The sequence below is a fragment of the Mytilus galloprovincialis genome, chromosome 1 (assembly GCF_965363235.1).
Source record: "Mytilus galloprovincialis chromosome 1, xbMytGall1.hap1.1, whole genome shotgun sequence".
Taxonomy (NCBI): domain Eukaryota; kingdom Metazoa; phylum Mollusca; class Bivalvia; order Mytilida; family Mytilidae; genus Mytilus; species Mytilus galloprovincialis.
Window position 1 is genome coordinate 70,601,188 of NC_134838.1, and position 21,997 is coordinate 70,623,184.

At 32.3% G+C, this 21,997-nt stretch overlaps 1 long non-coding RNA gene across 1 annotated transcript; it reads left to right on the forward strand.

Annotated features, from left to right (window-relative positions):
- Positions 1-6,790: 6,790 nt before the first annotated feature.
- LOC143082837 (uncharacterized) lies at positions 6,791-10,492 on the forward strand. Its single transcript, XR_012980482.1, has 2 exons — positions 6,791-7,012; positions 9,420-10,492. It is a non-coding gene; the product is annotated as an uncharacterized LOC143082837 (long non-coding RNA).
- The last annotated feature ends 11,505 nt before the right edge of the window (positions 10,493-21,997 follow it).

The window sequence follows — 21,997 nt, forward strand, 5'->3', positions numbered from 1 at the left end:
GACAAAAACAAGCAGATATGATAGGTGTAAATGTCAGAAATAGGGAAACAGCAGTCAACATTATGTTATTATCTTAATCACTAAAAAAAACCAGAAAAATATAAAAAGAGAAAATATTTAAAAAGTAAAATCACAAAAATACTGAAATCAGAGGAAAATCAAATCGGAATTTCCCTTATCACATGGCAAAATCAAATGACAAAACACATCAAAAACGAATGGACAACAACAAACGTTTACCATTGCACAAAAACACAATGACGGGATGTCTAATTATAGAGCCACATCATATGTAACACAGAAACACAAAAAGGCAGAAAAAGCATATAAGCAAAAAAAGGTAAGAATACAAAAATTATAATAGAACAATGACGGGATGTACATGTATTAGAACAGAGCCACGATATTGTAACAAAGAAACATTAAAAGGCATATAGACAAAGAATATAAGCACAAATGAAAGACAAGAATACAAAAATTATCAAAGATCAATAACAGAATGATGGGATGCATAAGTACAGAGCCACGTCAAATGAATACCACCAAAAACAGACTCAACAGTAAAAGTCAGATTCATACAGATAAATATGCACGCTGAAGAACTATTGCAACATTTTTAGAGATCTTATGGTGACTTATTGCCCAATATTTCAATTGATAGTCTTAAATTTGGCACCTCAATCTGTCGCCGTGTTATGAAGAAAATTACTTCTCAGATTGATTTGACAAAATCACGGATTTAAGAAATCTATTGTTATGTAGATATCATTTTCGATTCGTGTCAACAAAACACTTACAAAATGAACGATAACTAAGTTATAAACATTGCTGAATAAAGCGATCGTGAAAATGTCTTATTTACCTATGTCGATGTAAAAACATCGATATTTTACTTTAAAATCAGATATCTGAACCTAAGTTGTAACAAACAGAGATAAACTGCCTTTATATCTATGATACCACCTTAATGATTTCATTATTGAGCTCTAGCCCCGAGTATAAAAGGTTGTGGATTCAAACGGGTTAAACCAAATTGATATTTGCTACCTCTTCGCAAATCACGCGGCATTAAAAGTTAGAGCAAATACTGGTCGGCTTAAATTTAGAATGATGTATCTAAATGAGTTGAAATATCTTCCCTCAGATAGTGAATTAGCATGATACAAATCAAGCTCACCGTAACGTTTGTACAAATAAGGGTTCATAATATTTGGCGTTAACATTTTCCCGTCCTGAATATGCATTTAATATACCGCTGTTCGTTAAACCGCCATATATCCATCCATTATAATCAGTATCTGAACCAATGATGCTGTAACAAACACCTGTATCTATACATAAAATGACATGTTAGAATTTTAGATACCAGAATCGTTGTATAATTTGTAATGTTATCCGATTTAGATATTTTGACTGAGTGAGTATTCAGTTAAATTTACCACCACTAAATCGATGTCACTGCTGGTAGAAGTTTTATTCCACGAGAGTTCCAGCAGCCCACTAGTCAGCACTTTTTTGTTGACATGTGTTATCATAGACACAGCCATAATAAAGAATTAACTGTTAAAACTTCTTGGAATTTTATCGAAAAACTAAGGATTTTTTGGTTCTGGAAAAGATTACTACCTTGGTTGTATTTCTCAAAACCTTTCGTCATTTTGGTTCCTCAATGCTCTTCAACTTCGTATTTGGTTCTTTTAAGTTTTGGAAATCGAGCGTCACTGTTGAGTCTTTTGTGGACGAAACACGCGTTTGGTGTACAAACATGTATTACTGGTATCTTTGGTATGTTTATTAACAACCGATCAGTCGATGCCACCCTCCCACAGGGAATCATTAGTCGTGTAGTCAGTATTTCTGAATTATCATCGATATGGTTACTTGATAGTAAATTAACTGTTCACAAAAGTTTGAATTTTCGAAAAAATTAAAAAAACAACAACACCAGAAATAGATTTCCTCACTGTATTTGACAAAACCTTTCGGAGTAACGGGTTCCAAATGTTCTTCAACATACTTTACATAATAATTTAACTTTTATGAATCGAGGGCTACCAATGAGTCTTGTGTAGACGAAACGAGCGCATGGCATACAAAATTTAAATACTGGTATCTTTAAAGAGTTAATTTTGATTTCGGGTGATGCATGATAATACGAGACGCTTAAACTATCGAAACAAACTGTCTCGCTTTTTTTGGAGTTCATTCAATTCCCTCATTTTTTTTGTACATTAATTGTTATTCTTGTTGCAATTGATTTATGAGATTTAAACATCGGTAAACTACTCTCGACTTTTTATTTAATACCCTAACAATGTAAGACATTTCGATATACTGCCTTACTATCTTATCTCATATAGTATTATATTTTAGAAATATACGTTGTAATTAGCATTGGTATACAGGCTTTATATAATATATCTAGACACATTACGTTGTAACAAGCATTGGTATTGATACGGCCAGAAATCACCTTTAAATTGTAGCCAGCAAAAGACAAATATCAATAACACATTTTTACAAGAGATATTATACTTATAGAAATGTCTTTTGATTATACAGGATTCTTCTCTTAACAGTGCAGCATCCAATGAAATATATATGTCAAATAAGTTCACAATCTAGTTCCGTATATCGGGTTATTTTCGCTCATTTTCGCGGATAATACAAATTGCCAAAAATAAAATCTGCCAATTTAAAAGTGCACTTGCAATGTTATAGTATAAAAGTTTTGATTCCGCCTAAATAATAACATCCAAAATATATTGTCTACCTTATTCAATGAAAATCCCGAAATTTTATACCCGCAAAAATAACCCTCTATACGGTTTGAAGTTGTTCGTAAATAAAAATCTCAATCCAACAACTCCAGACAACTTTTGAGAATACAGGTATATTAATTTCTATCTAAACTACTTTTGTATCTCTATACTAAAAATGTCACGGAAACTTCCAGATCACTGTAGAAGGGAACCCTAGAAAACTGTAGACGTAAAACTTCTAGAATACTGTAGAAGTTTAGATTACGCATCGTAGATCATGATCATTCCGAAATAATTATGCAAGTGAAATAGAAATTTCTAATAATTCCATCAGTATCCATGATTGTTTCAGTGATTTCTAAACTAGGGACGAAAGATACCAGAGGGACATTCAAATTCATTGATATAAAATAAACTCACAACGCCATGGCTACAAAAGAAAAAGCCAAATTATAGTACAGAAGACACAACATCGACTTCCGGACGGGTAAACAGTTTATGCTCAACATGTGGCACCCGTCGTGTTGCTGATGTTATTGCAAATCCGGTAAAAAGTGAAAAAGGAACGGGATTATAGTTACGACATAATAAAATTAACGGTACCAATTTTCTTGCACCAGATGCGCATTTCGACAATACATGTCTCTTCAGTGATGCTCGTGGCCAAAATATTTGAAATCCAAAGCTTATATAAAAGATGAAGAGCTATAATCCAAAAGGTCCAAAAAGTATAGCCAAATCCGTGAAAGGAATCAGAGCTTTACATGAGGGAGATACATTCCTTAATTTATAATAATTTCTATCATTTTGTAACAGTAAATTTTAATAACACAAAAATCCGTATTTTCATGCCAGTACCGCAGTACTGGCTACTGGGGTGGTGATACCCTCGGGGACTAATAGTCCACCAGCAGAGGCATCGACCCAGTGGTAGTAATAAAATTAACGGTACCAATTTTCTTGCACCAGACATAAGGGATATATCCGATATCATCAGTGCAACGGATATTCCATAATGGTCAACCAAATCTTGATGGCGTCCGTAAAATTTAAGAATGGATGATTTTTAAACTACAAAATTATACCATTATTTTGTAAACAAATAAAACCCAATTATGTAAACATATTATGATTGTTATAAAGGCACACACAACAAATTAGGTCAAGATAAATAAACAAAATAATTACAATATCATATCAATATACAGCACTTATATTTAATATCTTAACTTGTGACTCTGTAACAAACATTGGTTTATTTCATAACTAATATGACCTATCAGGCGCGGATCCAGAGGGGGGGGGGGGTTCCGGGGGTTGGAACCCCCCCTTTTTTTTGGACGATCAATGCATTTGAATGGGGACATGTAATTGGAACCCCCCCTTTGTCCTGGGTTAGGACCCCCCTTTTTTTTAAATGGCTGGATCCGCCCCTGCCTATGACGTTGAAACAAATATACTGGTCATGTAGCTTAAGTTTAAAATGAGTCCAGATATCATTACACAAAATAAAAATAAATGTTGGAGTATAAAGAGTTTCATTGAATACTGACACCAACGTTGAATAAGATAATGTATTGACCCTTTCATTACAGACTAAAAAGTTGTTTTAAACAATGTCTGTATTATATGTGGAAATATAGGAAGTGTGGGCTATTTTATATATTCCAGCAGATTATTTTTGTTGCATTGATAATTCTGTTTTTATCGATTTAAGAGATTTGAACACTGGTAAACTAATTTCAATGTCGCTTGCTTTAATTTGTGATAAGAGGCATAACTCCTCCCGGCAAAACATATTTTATAAGCTAAAATTTATATTGATTTACATTAACTTTGAAACATAAAGATTGTGACATAGTTTATAATGAGTTCCTTATCAATTCATATAGATTAGAAAGGACAACTATATTTAAAGAAATCGTTGCAGTAGATGATGGAATGTCCGTATTGTTATTGAAAACGTAAAGACAACACCAATATCTACTAAACAGATTTTGTTTTACATTTTTACATTAGAAACATTTGTTTTCCAAATATTTATTAGCGTATTTGATGATAAAAGTATGTAGGAAGGGTAAAAGAAACTTTGGAATAAAAAAACTTTTTAAACAAGAAAACTGAAACTATTGAATTACAATTACATTAAAGGTAACAATTCTACTGCACCGGCTGCGCATTTGGAAAATAAAAGTCACTATAGTGATGCTCGAGTCAAAACGTTTGAAAAACAAAAAAAAATGCAAAGGTTGAAGAGCTGATCAAACCAAATAGAACCTTGAATACAGCCATACAACGAATGAGAGCATTTATTGAGAGACATATATTCCTTAACTTTAAGTTTAACATAAAAAAAAGGATGATGACAATTGTCCATGTTTATACTGGATACCCAAACTTTGCAGTCGCCAAGATGTACGACAAAACATATTTCTTAAGTTCTCATCACCAATCCTTTTTACAGTTTAAGATGGAATTTAGAAATATTGTTATGGCGTTTATTTACCAAGCGATATCATTTCAGATGTTGATTTGTAAGAAATAAAAACTTTTTGTCGCAAATCTGTTCTCCAAATCGTTACAATTTTGCAGTAAAATCAAAATTTTATTTGTCTATGCTTTATGACAGAATTCCTCAAAAGTAAGTATACCGAATATTATCATCCATTGCTGGTCTTTTTGAACGATAAAATCTATGTTCAATTTGGTACATATACACTTCAACAAGTAGTAGTTTTTTGTGTGTCCAAATTGTGATCAACTGCATAGTGTTAGCTAACTGTTTGCCCAACCCTTTGATGCAGACTTCGTAAAGCACCATATTGCAATGTTCTTATAGTTCAATTTCAGATATATTATTCATGTCCTGTCACTCTTCACCCCACTTTTCAACGAGTGCTTGTAAGTCATATATCACAGTTGCGATTAAAGATACCTCCAAAAAAATAGCAGTTCGGTTGATATTAACACGAATGGGTAACTTCAAACTAGAATATATGCCACAGGAATGATATGACTTTCCATTTATCAATAGAAACTAACCATCTGCCCGTCCGAATGATGTTCATGATGAAAAATATAGAGCAGAATATGCTTACCCTTCCAGAGCCCATGAGATCGTCCCCTGATTTTGGTGGGCTTCGTGGTGCTCAGTCTTTTGTTTTCAATGTTGAGTTTTGTGTGCTGTTGTTCGTCTGATTGACTGTTCCTTTTTAGCCATGTTGAGTTTGAATGACACTTTGGTATGTTTCGCGTCTCTTTCACTTTCCCCATGTCTCAACGAGTTAAGCAACATGTGTTTTGGTCTTAAATCCTGAGAGAACAGAATGTACGTCTGGTTATGTCTTATTGCCGATTATGACATTTTTACTGAGAGTAGGTTCGCATCACGAGTGGTCATGCATAAAAGGAGACAACGCTTACTCTGCCAACAGTCTCGGTTTCTTTCCTTTCAAGGTTAATGCGATTCTTTTCGATATTGTTTGTTCCCCCCCGCCCCCCCCCCCCCCCCCCAAAAAAAAAAAAAAAGAAATATGAAATATTTGATACTTGACTTTTGATTTTACAAATATGACTCATCCACTTTCCAACTTTTGGCAATAACAACAACATAAATTTCAAGAAAGAACTGCTTCATTAATCTAAAAAATGTATTGGTTTCTTGTGAATTTTATATCACGAGATAAACACATTTCATGCATATCTTAAATAATCAAATTTATAAGTATATTGCTGATACCTGCACCTCACTTTTATTTTCAGAACAAAAAAAAACAGATAAAGCAGTGTAAATAATTTTAAAAGTATCTAAACTATGTTTCTTTAATTTCATTTTACAGTGCAAAACTTTAAATTGAGATGAATATGTAACAACAACCATGTGTTTATTTATTTAGCGTCAGTATATCTTCGCCACTTGTCTTCTTATATCATTAATTCTGTAAAATTGTTTTTAATTTTAATCTGAAACGCATTTCTTTCACATTTTGTGTCTCTATATAGTTTTGTTCAGAAAGAAAGAAATGTGGTAGTAAGCTCTTGTTTGTTGGAACAGTTGTTTAAAATGATAAATATTATAGTAAAAATTAATGTTATAGTTTTCATCTTTTTCTTGTTCTCTGGATGCGATGTTTACACCAAGTCGATACAAAATGTCACAGAAGTTTCTAATGAATTTCTACAGAATAGATTGGATAAAATGGAAGCGTCACTTGGTGTTCTTGAGTCGACTATCAAGAACATCAGCGCAGGTAAGGCGAGATGACATTACTACAATCAAAAGATAATTGATAATTAAATGACAATGTAATAATTTACTTTTACATAAAATAATATGTTACCCGCAATATCACTTCTCATCTTTTAATAGAGGTATAACGTTTTTTTTAGAGAAAATGCCGTTACTATAAACATTCATGTAAAGTCAAATTTTGTATAAGTTAGATTGATTACCATATAAATAGAATGGTTGGGAATTTGTTTATTTTGAAGAAATAAAAAAAATTACATTTAATCATACATATCCAGAAACACATGGTACGAAGTTAACCGATTTGACCTTAATTGTCATATTTGATAATATAATTACACTAAAATGATAATTCAAATTTCAAAGTCATAAGAATCAACTAACAATGCCTGGGCTCGATATAATGTATCGGCATTGACACGTTTATTACACGAGTTACCATCTAAGGATCTACCGAGAGGACATCGAAGACTGCTTATGGTCATATTACCCGATTTAAACATTAACCACCAATAACGTGCAAAAGTATAATGAATTGAAAATATATGAATATTTAGCTGTAAAAAGAATACCGTTTCAGGAGTTGGATCCGTTTACGAAATGTCATGTCTGGTGTTTCACTTTCATTTTTAGCTCACCTGGCCCAAAGGGCCAAGTGAGCTTTTCTCATCACTTGGCGTCCGTCGTCCGTCGTCCGTCGTCGTCCTCGTCGTCCGTCGTCGTTAACTTTTACAAAAATCTTCTCCTCTGAAACTACTAGGCCAAATTGAACCAAACTTGGCCACAATCATCATTGGGGTATCTAGTTTAAAAAATGTGTGGCGTGACCCGGTCAACCAACCAAAATGGCCGCCACGGCTAAAAATAGAACATAGGGGTAAAATGCAATTTTTGGCTTATAACTCAAAAACCAAAGCATTTAGAGGAAATCTGATGTGGGTAAAAATGTTTATCAGGTCAAGATCTATCTGCCCTGAAATTTTCAGATGAATCGGTCAACCCGTTGTTGGGTTGCTGCCCCTGAATTGGTAATTTTGAGGAAATTTTGCCGTTTTTGGTTATTATCTTGAATATTATTATAGATAGAGATAAACTGTAAACAGCAATAATGTTCAGCAAAGTTAGATTTACAAATAAGTCAACTAGACCGAAATGGTCAGTTGATCCCTTAAGGAGTTATTGCCCTTTATAGTCAATTTTTAACCATTTTTCATAAATCTAAGTAATCTTTTACAAAAATCTTCTCCCCTGAAACTAATGGGCCAAATTAATCCAAAGTTTGGGGTATCTAGTTTAAAAAATGTGTGATGTGACCTGGTCAACCAACCAAGATGGCCGCCACGGCTAAAAATAAAACGTAGGGGTAATATGCAGTTTTTGGCTAATAACTCAAAAACCAAAACATTTAGAGGAAATCTGACATGGGATAAAAATGTTTATCAGGTCAAGATCTATCTACCCTGAAATTTTCAGATCAATCGGTCAACCCGTTGTTGGGTTGCTGTCCCTGAATTGGTAATTTGAGGAAATTTTGCTGTTTTTGGTTATTATCTTGAATATTATTATAGATAGAGATAAACTGTAAACAGCAATAATGTTCATCAAAGTAAGATTTACAAATAAGTCAACATGACCATAATGGTCAGTTGACCCCTTTAGGAGTTATTGCCCTTTATAGTCATTTTTTAACCATTTTTCGTAAATCTTAGTTATCTTTTACAAAAATCTTCAAAGTTCATTATAGATATAATTGTAAGAAGCAAGAACGTTCAGTAAAGTAAGAACTTCAAACACATCACCATCACCAAAATACAATTTTGTCATGAATCCATTTGTGTCTTTTGTTTAATATGCACATAGACCAAGGTGAGCGACACAGGCTCTTTAGAGCCTCTAGTTTAAATTCTTTTCTTTTAATGAGTGAACTTCTGGCTGAACAGATGTGCAATATATCTGCACTAACGGTCAGATAACGGATAACATTAATACGGATTTAATTGTCTTCACGAGTTGGTTGGCCGTTATGGAATATCCGTTTTATAAATGATAGCGGATATGTTCCGAATATCGTAACTATAATTCTTGTCCCTTTCCCCCGAATGTGATCTACCAAATAATACTTATTATTGGGTTTGTACAACAAAACGGGTGCCACATGCGGAGCAGGATCCATTCTATATATTTTTTAATTGATGATGCAAAAGCCACCGAAAAGTAGCAACAACAATTTGAGTCGACATAGCAGACTAATGAAGAGAAAATGTTATCCGTCAAAGACCACAAGTGGCAGGATTTATTTCTTTTACTAGTTTAACACCTTATTACATATATTTAGTCTGCTTTGTTTTTTCATTAAATATTTGCATAAGCTTAGTAATAATATGTGTTTGTGGTTTGTTTTTTTTTAGATAAAAAGGATGATGCAGTTATGTTCTTCGCAATTATCAAAAGTAGAGCTTTCACTTTAGATAAAGAATCGACAGTTGTGTTTGACACTATTGTTTTAAACGAAGGCAGTCATTACAACAATTATGATGGTGTATTTGTGGCTCCACGTAATGGTATATATATATGTTTTCGTGGACAGTATCATCCGCTAATGCAAACCGTGTCATAACGGAATTGGTTGTGGATGATGAAGTCATCACATCAACTGGAGAGAAAGGTGCTGACTCTGGTAATCATATGTCGGCCTCAATGACGGCGATGTGTAAAATCAAAAAAGATGGTCATGCTTGGATAAGAACAACTGGTTATAGTGGTCCACATTACTTCAATAGTCAGAATGATTATCCAAGAACATCATTTCTTGGTCTTCTGGTTCGTGCTGAATAATACAAAAGAATAGGAGTATTACAAGCGAAATAAACAGCATTATTCGTTGGGTTTTTATTGAACTCTTAAAAATCAATTCTATATTTAGAATTAACTTTGCAACCTTTTTCTTTAACTTAAGCAACCAAGTTTTTTCATCATTCGACATGTCATAGCTGCAAAGCTATCATTTCCATTTGATATACATGACATCTTGAAATTATTACCTAACAAAAATATCTGACTGGTTTCTTTATGATATTGCTAAGATTCTAATGGTTATTAGGATTTAAAAGAACTTATTCAGAACCCTTTTCGGAAAGAAAGAAAATTTTTGGTGGAAGATCATAATCGAGATTGAATAAACTGACAGTGTCGATATCCAAAACTCGTTTGGTAGACATATCCTTGACAATTTTCATGTACGCTTCGCAGTTAAATTGATAAACAATTGTTAGTAATTAAATTGACGCTAATTGCGCTCTTTTTATTGCAGACTTGCTCCTGTATTTTTTTTAAAAGATTATAGAAATTATCAGAAAAGATCTGACTAAATGCTATCTAATTGACAGATTCAAAATTAATATTTCTAAATATACTTCAAAAGCATACCCAACGGAATTTACTTTAAATCAATCTATTAAAGTATTTCTGAAATTACTTCTTACATACTTTTGATTTTTTAACCCTGTATGCCAATATTGCCCATGTGTAAATTTAAAATTGTTTGTCTATACATTGAATGACAAATATATGTGACGTATAAAATTTTCTGACGTCAGACATGCGAATCAATGAATGTGTTTGTAGATAGATATGTTGTGTTCTGTTAAATTGTTCCTTTTAAAATTGTTACACGATGATGACTGATGTACCCATATTTTGACTATTGTATTTATTATGCCTGTTTAGTTCACGCATCATTGTAAATATAAAGGAATTTAACAAGACTGTCATCAAAAGGAGAGGTTTAGCGCTATCAAACCAGGTTTAATCCACCATTTTCTACATTTGAAAATGCCTGTACCAAGTCAGGAATATGACAGTTCTTGTCCATTCGTTTTTGATGTGTTTTGTCATTTGATTTTGCCATGTGATTATGGACTTTCCGATTAGATTTTCCTCTGAGTTCAGTATTTTTGTGATTTTACTTTTTATAATCAGCAAGAAGTGATCTTTCCTTAATAGTGATATTTCCCTTTCACACGCGAAACTCTATGAAAAAAGTTAAGTTTACTTTTATTGATGAAAATTCTTTTGATTCCATCTTATAATGGTATGTATCCAAGCTTGTTCACCAATGGTGTGCGCATATCTCCAAATTGCGTTCTTCAGTGATGCTCGAAGCCAAAATTTTTCTATAAATCTTGAATTCAATACAAACATTCCAGAGCTTTAAATTGTCTTTAAATTGAAAATAAAGGGATATGAGGTAAATGTGCATTGCACAAAATCGCAACAATACACAGCAAAAATGATAAATTATCAATGAACAGGGGTTGTATGTCTGTTCTTCATCTTGACAGTGGCTAAGTTTTTCAACAATAAAAGAATCATTCATACCAAACATCAAGGTCAAGACGGCCGCAGCGTCGAATTTGGTAGATCTTAAAGGAGCATAAGCTACGAGATATAGAAAAAACTTTAAAACAACATCTTTGTATTTGTTTAATCACTAGCGTAAGTGAAAAAGAAGAATAAGAATTCGTTTTAAGTATCCAGTTTGGTTCAATTTGTCAAATTAGTTAATAAACATCGCTAATGAATTATACCTCTTCATAGTGAATAATTCTACCTCGCGAAATACGTATTCATATGAACTTCAATTGAACCCCTTAGCTAGAGATGAGTTAGGTATGAACTGTGTGAGCTCAGCTATAAAAAGGTAAAGAATGTCAACATTGAAAGTGAAAAAGGGTAAACTATTTGACCGATTCGATCTACTAAAACTCCTTCTTAAATCGGTAAAAACGATTATTTACATATTGTTTCGACCTATAATATGAAATCAAACATACATAGAGAAATCCACTTGCATGAGTTCAATATTTATGTCTAAGTTTATGTATTCATCGGGTAATTTGTCTGGCTTCGGCGGTCTTCGGAAGGCAACTCGATGGTTAATTAGACAGTGGCTAGGCTAAACTACACAAGAATGAAATAAGGATACATAATATCTAGTTTATGCAAGTAAATTATCTATTTTAGACTTTGTTTTAATTTTGATATACGTTTTTTGTCAAATATGAGAAATTGGGTCATATCGGTGATCAAGAATTTGACCTTTAAAAGTATTGTACTGTGAATAAATTTCAAAGTCAAGAAAAAGGTTACATCAAAGTCTAAATAGAACACAAGACCAGATTCGACATATCCGACATTAATCAGCCGATATATATAAAATGTAGCAATGAGGTCTAAGAATAGTTTTCCTGAGTGTTCCCTGTTTTCCCACTTAGAAACTACAAGAAGGGAAATTGAAACTCTAAAATCGCATTGTTTATATAAATAATAACCAGTCCCCTCTTAAATTAATTTGAAAAAAAGAAACGTAATTGGCAGGTATAACACTTTTTTCTGCAAGTTGAAACTAAATAACAAACACAAAAAAAGGGGGAAAAGTCGCAGACTTAACCATGTAAATAACGATTATTGCTTCATCCAAACTAAAAGTTTACAATGATTCTATATTTTGCTTTGAGACCAGAATATTTTCAAAAAAATAATTAAAACAAAACTAGCGTTTCAGTTAAAGGGAAACGTTCAGATTGCAGATTGCAGATTTTGCGTCATTTTTCCAGACCCCTAGCCGAAATATATTTTGCCGCAATTTTAAAAGAGACTAGTTATGGCACTTAAAGTAGAACTTGAAGTACAAAGGGAACACAAATGAGGTCTTCTATGACACGTATATTAAATGAGGTTTCCGTTAATTTCGAGATAGCTGTAAGAAGATACCTGCCTGCATTGAATTCGGGATGAATAATGCAAGCACAGAATTACCACACACAATGAAGAAAACAGTAAAATCACAAAAATACTGAACCTCAAAACGGAAAGTCCGTAATCAAATGGCAAAATCAAATGATAAAACACATCAAACGAATTGACAACAAATGTCATATTATCAAAACATTGCATTATCTTATATTAGAACAAGTACTCACTAGTACAGTACATTTACTTTGAGCTTAATAAATTGTACTAAGAATTGAAAATTTTAAAAATCATTTAAAATATAAAAGCTATAATTAACGAAACAAAGTTAAGTATGTGCATTGAATACACTAAATTTGATAAAAAAAAATATCAAAACATGTCATGGTGTAATAAAGATGGATATACACGTCATGTATAGTATTTAAACACAAATTTACATCATTGATATGTTGGTGGTAATGTTATCCTTCGCTGTTGAAAATGAAATAAAAGCATGTTTTGCGTAGAAAATAAATATATTCATTTGTTTGAGAAATATAAAGCTTTTATCTTTAATGAAAATATTGTTGATATTTCGATGTAACGATTAAACATAATTGCGCTATTTCTTCCCAAAATTATTGTGTTAATAGAATGCATGTTATTGCGCATCCCTTTTGACATTTCAAGTCTACTATGTATATAAAAAGATTTTTGTTCGGTTCAAAGACATATATTAGTGAAGTAAGTTCTTGTTCGAGATGAACGTAATTTGTCTCACGGTGTTTTTGTTATGCTTGCACGAGTGTTATACCAAGTCCATACAAAATGGAACAGATGTTACCATTGAAGCTGTTCAGAACAGATTGGAAAAACTGGAAGCGGCTCTTAGTGTTCTTGACTCGACTATCAAGTACATCACCGCAAGTAAGTTTTAAAACCAATAATACTATTTTACAGTTAAAGGATAAGTGATACTGTGAACTTTGTTATTAGTATCGGACATGTGATATTAATTGTTCTAAATAATAAGGATGTTCTTATCCCAAGCATAAAAACATAGCCGTATTTGACACAACCTTTTTCAACTTTTGATCTTCAGTGCTGTACAACTTTGTACTTTTTTTCACTTTCGATCTTTTATATCTGGGCGTCACTGGTGAGTCTTGTGTGGACGAGGCGCGTTTTTTGCGTATTGAATTTTAAACCTGATGCTTTTTGTTATCAATTAATCATGTGTTTCTTTGTCTAATACGTTCTCCTATTTATTTGTATTGTAGTCCTGTAATATTATGTTGTCATTTCAATGTTATATTTAACATTGCCATTAAAGTGCGAGGTTTGGCATGCCACAAAACCAGGTTCAAACCACCATTTTTTCTTTTAAAAATGTCCTGTACCAAGTCAGGAATATGGCCATTGTTATATTATTGTTCGTTTCTGTGTGTGTTACATTTTAACGTTGCGTCGTTTGTTTTCTCTTATTTTTGAGTGTAATTTCACATTGCGATAAGACGTGTCACGGTACTTGTCTATCCCGAATTCATGTATTTGGTTTTGATGTTATATTTGTTAATCTCGTGGGATTTTGTCTGATGCTTGGTCCGTTTCTGTGTGTGTTACATTTTAGTGTTGTGTCGTTGTTCTCCTCTTATATTTAATGCGTTTCCCTCGGTTTTAGTTTGTTACCCCGATTTTGGTTTTTGTCCATGGATTTTAATATGAGTTTTGAACAGTGGTATACTACTGTTGCCTTTATTAGATAAAAGTGTATTTGATTGAAATATTTAACATTCAAACCATTAAAAAGTAATATTTTTTATACTACTGCATTTGACGTTATGATAGATTTCATTTGACAGCGTTTCATTTTAATAAACGGAATTACCCGTTTCTCTTCCTGAGTCCATTTCCATCCGTCCATCCGTCCGTTTTCTACCTCAGGGATAGATTACCTTAGCTTTATTTGGCCTTTTTAACTTTTTTGGATTTGAGCGTCACTGATGAGTCTTTTGTAGACGAAACGCGCTTGCGTATAATTACAAAATTTAATCCTGGTATATATGATGAGTTAATTTTTATAACCACTTGGTCGGTGTCACTGCTGATGGAGTTTTAATTCCCCGAGGGTTGACTGAGTTATCATTGATATGGTCATATTTATAAATTTACTGTTCACAAAACTTTTTAATATTTTGAAATACTAAGACTTTTCTACCTCAGGAATAGATTACCTTAGCTGTTTTTGGCAAAACATATTGTAATTTTGGTCCTAAATGCTCTTCAACTTCGTACTTTATTTGGCCTTTGTAACTTGTTTTGGATTCGAGCGTCACTGGTGAGTCTTTTGTAGACGAAACGCACGTCTGGCGTATAATTTCAAAATTTAATCCTGGTATCTATGATGAGTTTATTAGTTCAGCAACATTTCGTACGATGACTCAAATTTGCTTGCAACATGTTATTTAACATAATATAAGGATTTACGGAAGAAAGCTCACTTCCGATTTTTGCCGGACCTTGACCGTTATGTTTCATGGATTTTTTTTCACATTAGAACTAGCTCTATTAATCCTAAATTAATTATTTTTTTTTTAAATTGTACCATAAATTGTGTTTGCTTAATTTTATTTACTGGAAACACTTCATAACTGTTAAAATTCATTGGAACATAAGATTTTAAAATTTATGAAACTTTGTCAGATTAATAAAAGGCATTTTTTTTTATTATATTATCATTCACTACCTCTAGTATAATTATATCAATTTACTACAAAATTAACACTTTTGTAAACATTTAATGAATGGTTATTATTTATTTTGAATTTATGGAACTATAAAATTAATTTTTGACTCTTCACATTGAATAATCCGCCAAAGCGGATTATGTTAAATGTGAAGAGTCAAAAATTAATTTTATGGTTCCATAAATTCAAAATAAATTATTGCCATTCATTATAAATAAATTTCTATCAAAAATAAGTCTCAAAGAACTTTTTTTATTATTTATATCAACAATAACAACGTACATTCATGTTGGCGTATGAATACACAACGTCAGAGTGGGCGTGTCGCCATAAAAATTGACAACATTGAAAATAAAGGTAATATTTTTAACCAATCAGAATACAGTAAATACACCAAATTTATTTATTGTTTAATGTATATTCCTTTTGATTTTCAATATATTTCTGGTTGGTCATTCCATAGTAGTAATAGGACTCTTAAGGCGATAAGACTGATAGATATGTCTCAAATCTGGCAGTTTTGGTAACAGTGGTTGAGGTTGCAACTTTCATATATGTGCCAAATGTATTTTGTCCCAATCTTGGTTGACAAGAAATGCATCTTTATTGACAAGAAACGCTTTTCTTGGCAAACATCGGTGGGTCACCTCCGGGCACTCCAGCTCCCCTCTAATAAAAAAAACTGGCCACCACGAACACTTAATCGTGTGCTGAAAGTAGCGGTAAAACACCAAAAATCAGTTAATCAACGATCCTGGGGCCGGTTTCACGAAGCTATCCTAAGACCTGTCCTAAGATATGTCTAAGAACATGTCTTATGATCCTCCTATGACTATCCTAGGAAATATCTCAGACCTTGTCTCGAAGCTATCTTAGGATAATCTTAGCTAAGATATCCTAATCCTGTCGCAAGTTCTTTAAATTTTCAAATATTAACATGGGTTAATTGAAACATTCATGTAAATGTAGTATGTGTTTCCCATGAATTACTAAACGTATTGATTAATATTCCATTATTGATATAATATTTAAAAATAATATAAAATATTAGAATAGTGAATATATAAAAATAAAGTATTAATAATACACCAATTTACATATAAAAATTCAAATACAAATTTAAGGAAAAAAAATAATGTGAGGAATTTTTTTGGGGGGTAAAAGTGAGTTGAATTCATTTTGTCACTGTATCGGTTACACTATAAAATGAATAAGGTTAAAGGATAAAATCGTGCATTCTCCCTATAAATAATTTATTTTATTGTCATTGTTGATAATTTGTCAACCGATAAAGATTTAGTTAGGAGCAGTAAAGGGAGCTTTGCTAATTAGATAATAGATAAATAATTTGATTTTTTTTTTTCTTAAACGATAAATCTTTTATTGCACATTTCTCTGCTATTTAACAAATTACTCGACTCACAGCAGTCAGCCGGGTATCCCTGTAAATTAGTTACTGTTTAACCAGGGAGATTATACAGTAAATTTATATTTATATATATATATGAATTATGATTAGTTATTTTAAATACAATACATTGATTTTAACAATTTGTCAACTTAGTTTTGTGGAGGTCATTATTATGTAACGTAAATACGGAAGTTGTACTATCTATTGTCCGATGTTGGTTATAATTTAATCATTGACCCTATAACCTCAATCAAAATATTTGAAAAAATTAATATAGAAAATAAGTGTTAGTTATATAAATAAACGTATGACTATCCTAAGACCATCATAAGACACCTCTCGTGTAGTCCTAACTTTATGACCATGTCCTAAGTTAGGACCACTTTTTGAAACCCACCTAGGACAAAGATATGTCATAAGACCATCCTAAGACATGTCTTAGTCCTAAGACAGATTCGTGAAACTGGCCCCTGGGGTGGTGTTCTCGAAATTATCCCAAGATTCGTCGTAAGTCATAGATAAGACCGATTTTAGGATGGACTTAGGATCGACTTAGGACACTCTTAAGTTGCGTCTCGAAGCTATCTCAGACGCATCTTATGTTAGGACGTCCTAAACACACCTTATGTGCGAAATCCTAAATAGTTAAAGTAATTGTTTGATAAAAAAAATATTAGAGACGAAAAGAATTAATAAAATTGTTTACAAAATTTTGTAATAACAAGTATTTAATGAAATGCATGATTTCAAATGTAATTCTAAAAAAAATCAAAATAGGATCTTGATATAAACTGTAAAACAATTTGTTTTGAAATGAGAATATTGAGAAGTTCAAAGTTTAAAATCATGCACAATTTCTTTAAACGAGTTAATAACCGATAGTGCGTCTCTTTCCCCGTTCATCTTCATGTAAAAATATGATAAAAAAAGCATGCACAAAGTTAGAATGAAGATATGATAATCTTAAGAAACCTAATTAGGTGTCCTAAAGTTAGGACGAAAAATGTGATATATACTAAGTTAAGAGAGCTTCGAGGACACGACTTAGGACAAAGAATTGTCATAAGATGATCTTAGGACACGTCCTAATCCTAAGATAGCTTCGAGAACACCACCCCAGTTCTTTCTTATACGCCATTAAAGGTGTGTTGAATTTTTTTTCAGTACATGATATCATAAAGTGTCGCTTTCTTATATTTCCAAAATGTTATGTCCAGAGAATAGAATATGTCATAGCCGCAAATCGATTAATGATGTATATAAAACGCGTGTAACCGTAAAAAACTATGTTAATTTTAAGCGAACAAATATCAGGTAATCGCGGCTGACGTACAGAAGTCAGAACCCCAAAAAAATCAGAGCCAAAAATGAACAGCAAGACACAGCTATTTTTTGAAATTCAAATGTATCTAAGGCATTTCTTACTGAAATACTGGAGACCAAATACATGCTGTAAGTTTGCCAAATCTTTCAAAATTTCAAAACAGTTGCTTTACATTTGTATTATATATAATAGTTGATTTGGTGTTCAGAAATACAACAAATTATTGTCACACCCCATGATGATTCAAAACTGTTAAAACATAAATTATGAAACAAATAGCGGAAACAAATCTGTATTTGCCTGCTAAAAAACCTTCGTATCATTAATGTAAATTTAAAATTTGTACGGGCAAGCATTAGCGATAAAATGACAACCAGAACACGGGTAATACAGTTGCCTTTTTTCATATGCACGTTCTTTAACACAAAATGCTCTTGAACTGATGAAATTTAAATGACCGATCAGTATTGACGATGTAAGACATAATTTCACTACTAAAACCAGCAAATATGTTGTTGCATTTATCTTGAAACAAGTGTCTGTGGTACATAGTCTGCAAACATAATTGCTAACTGTTTTTGGATTCATATGAAATAGATACAAAACCTTAATTCTAAAAGCAAAGGAAAAAAACGTCTTGGCGTAGTCTTTTTTCACATGTATGGATTTTATGCGATTCCAATCCGAGATTTGAACATAGGTTAGCTAGTGATGCCTAATACAAAGGGGCATAAATCGAATTTGCACTTGATTAAAAAAGAAAGAAAAGTATCTAGTACTAACACGTTTTTACTGACAAATGAAAATTCAATTGTCATTGACACTAGATATAACTTGTAATAAGTTGATTGATTACTGTGTTTAATGCCACATTCAGTACACTAGGGTATATTGTGATAGACAGTTTTTCCCTGTAGAGGTAGCTGGAGTACCCGGAAAGAACCACCAGCCGTCGGAGTGAAACTGGCAGTCAATTAAGAATGTAGTCGAACGCACCCTCAGGACATAGCCAGAAATTAGTAGTGCTTTTGCTAATTAATATTCATAATATGTAAATGAGAATTGTACCACGTGATAATAGTTTGAACTGGACTGGCTTGATATCACTAAAATCTTTAAAACACGGATATTATAAGTTGACCGTTATATGTTGCCTTATTTACAATCACTTTGATATTTCCGGAAAGTTGTCAGTCGGTCAAAATCAAAATACAAAGAACGCGAATTTACTGAATTTTTCATGTTTTTGCGAGTTTATTCTTCTTGAAATAGGGGCGTTTTAACTTAACGTGGGAACCTAGAGTCCAACGACTACACATACAAGGTTTGGACTTGCTTATTCTTTGGACATTCAAGTTTCGAATTTCACCCCGGCAACCTGTTTTTCTAATGACCTTGTAAGCCAATTTTCAACACGAAGTTTGCAGATTTGACGTTTCAGCCATTTCAGCCTGTGTTTTACACTGCAATGTTAAAAGCCTCTCGCTTCGATTTTTAAAATAGCTCAGGAACCTTGATTTTTGCAACAGCAGTCATTATGTTTCGTTTAAATGATGTATATATTGTTGTGTATACTTATTTTCTGACCCGGCAACCTGTCTATCACTTAAATTATAATTAAAACAGACATTTTTTTCAAAATTCCCTATCATTTTAATATAATATCCGTGACCCGTATCCGATTTCCTTAGTATAGTATTCAAATAAGCAAAGTGGCGTTGATTTCTGATGGAGTGGGATTCAAACGTCTCAGTTTGACAGACTGTTTATATCCGTTTCTTAGCTTCTAAGTTCTTTCGGCCACTGGCCCCAAATTTTCTTGTTTTATAACATTAACGGTATCAATTGTTCTGTTCCAGATGCACATTTCGGCAATTAAGGTCTCATCGCTGATGTTCGAGCTAACATATTTAAAAATCAAAACTCAAGTTTTCATATAAACTGCAAACTTTAGTAACAGATGTAAATGTAGGCGAGATGACGAGTGACTACTTTCAAGATTTATCTTTTCCGATTGCTTGGACTTGGATAACCATTTTGATATTTTCATTAAGAAAATAAAACATCAAACATAATATTTTGATACTAATGATAACTTTGGGATACCATACATGTATCTTAAACGAAAGATACGATTGATGAAGTTAGGGAACAATTACGTAGTCTAAAATGTGGTAAAGCACCAGGTCTGGATTATTCATGCAATGAACATTTAATTTGTGGTGAACAGGTTATCTTTCCTTAACACATTTGATATGATTCTATAAATACCGAATATTACTAACGGACATGTATATTTTCGTCATGGAATTATTATTACTTTAAATAAAGGCAATTACAAAGATAAATCTTTGTGAACAATTATCGTGCAGTAACATAAACTTCGGTTTTCGAAAACTACTGGACAATATTATTTTGTGTTTTATTCAACTTTTTTTTGGAACAATGGAAACAATTATGCCTCATCCTCCCAAATTTATATTTGTCAAAGAATACGGTTCCATTCACGAGATTTATACTTTAAAGGAATTAATTAACTTAAAAAATAAGTTCAACGGTATTCGCGATATTTTTTAGATAATGAAAATTATTTAGACCGAAAATAGCAGCACATTTGAAAATAAGAACCAAATGAAAAAGTTAGAAAATTATAAATGTATACTGAAGGTCGAATAATGTCTGCATAGCTTTTTTTCACTTTATATTACCGATCTTATTCAGTACCAGTTCAGTGTGGATTGATAATTGAACATTTACACATTCCGTGGGTCCCTTTAGCAGATAACATGGATAACACTACCTTTTAAAGTAGATTAGCACAAGTACTTTTGAATATTGTTAATTAATATGCACAACAGTGGAAACTTACATATAAATCTTTAAAAGGAAAGGTTTTGACTATTTAGTTTCAACAGAAATTTGAAGAAAAAAAAACTGATCGCGTTATTTTCTGAGGTGATGCACTACACCCTTGATAACTGACACCTTTACTTATGCTGTAACTCTGCTAGACTGTTGAAGAATTACTTTCGGAAGCACATACATAGATTGCACATTAAAGTGAAATAAACATTCGCCGTTTAAAGGATGTGAATCCATATGGCATGTCATAGGTCGCAAATAAGTCATGTAAATAAAAAGAGTTATCCTTCCTTGAATGTGCAGTTTTTTGCATGTAACTATTGGTAATATTGAAATGTAAGACCAATCTTTGAGCTATTTTGCGCGTTTTGTCCTCTATTTTAATGAAAGATTACCAGAGTGACTCTTGTATAAGTATACTGAAGGTCTTTGGACTGTAGAAGGTCTTATTGACCAAATTTGGCAAAACTTTTAGGAATTTTTGGTCCATATGCTCCAACTTTGTACTTAAATTAGCTTTTTGATTCGAGCGTCACTGATGAGTCTTTTGTAGACGAAACGCGCATCTGGCGTAAATATAAAATTCCAATCCTGGTATCTATGATGAGCTTATTGACAAAAAGATTGTTTTATGTCTTGCAAAATTATGTATTTTAAAGCGAATGTTCAGCTACTCATACTGACAGTACTGTTTACAATTTAGTTAAATACTCTGTAGACTTTTTAAACTTGATTTAAATATATTTTTTGGGAATGACTAAACTTATGATTTTATACAAACTCTTCCAAAATATGATATGTTTTCATTTCTGGAAAGTTGTATCGAGGATGCGTATATATATTGCAGATATAAGATTTTGGTCCAAAATTGTTATTTCCAGTGAATGACATTTTTTTAAAGAAACAAGA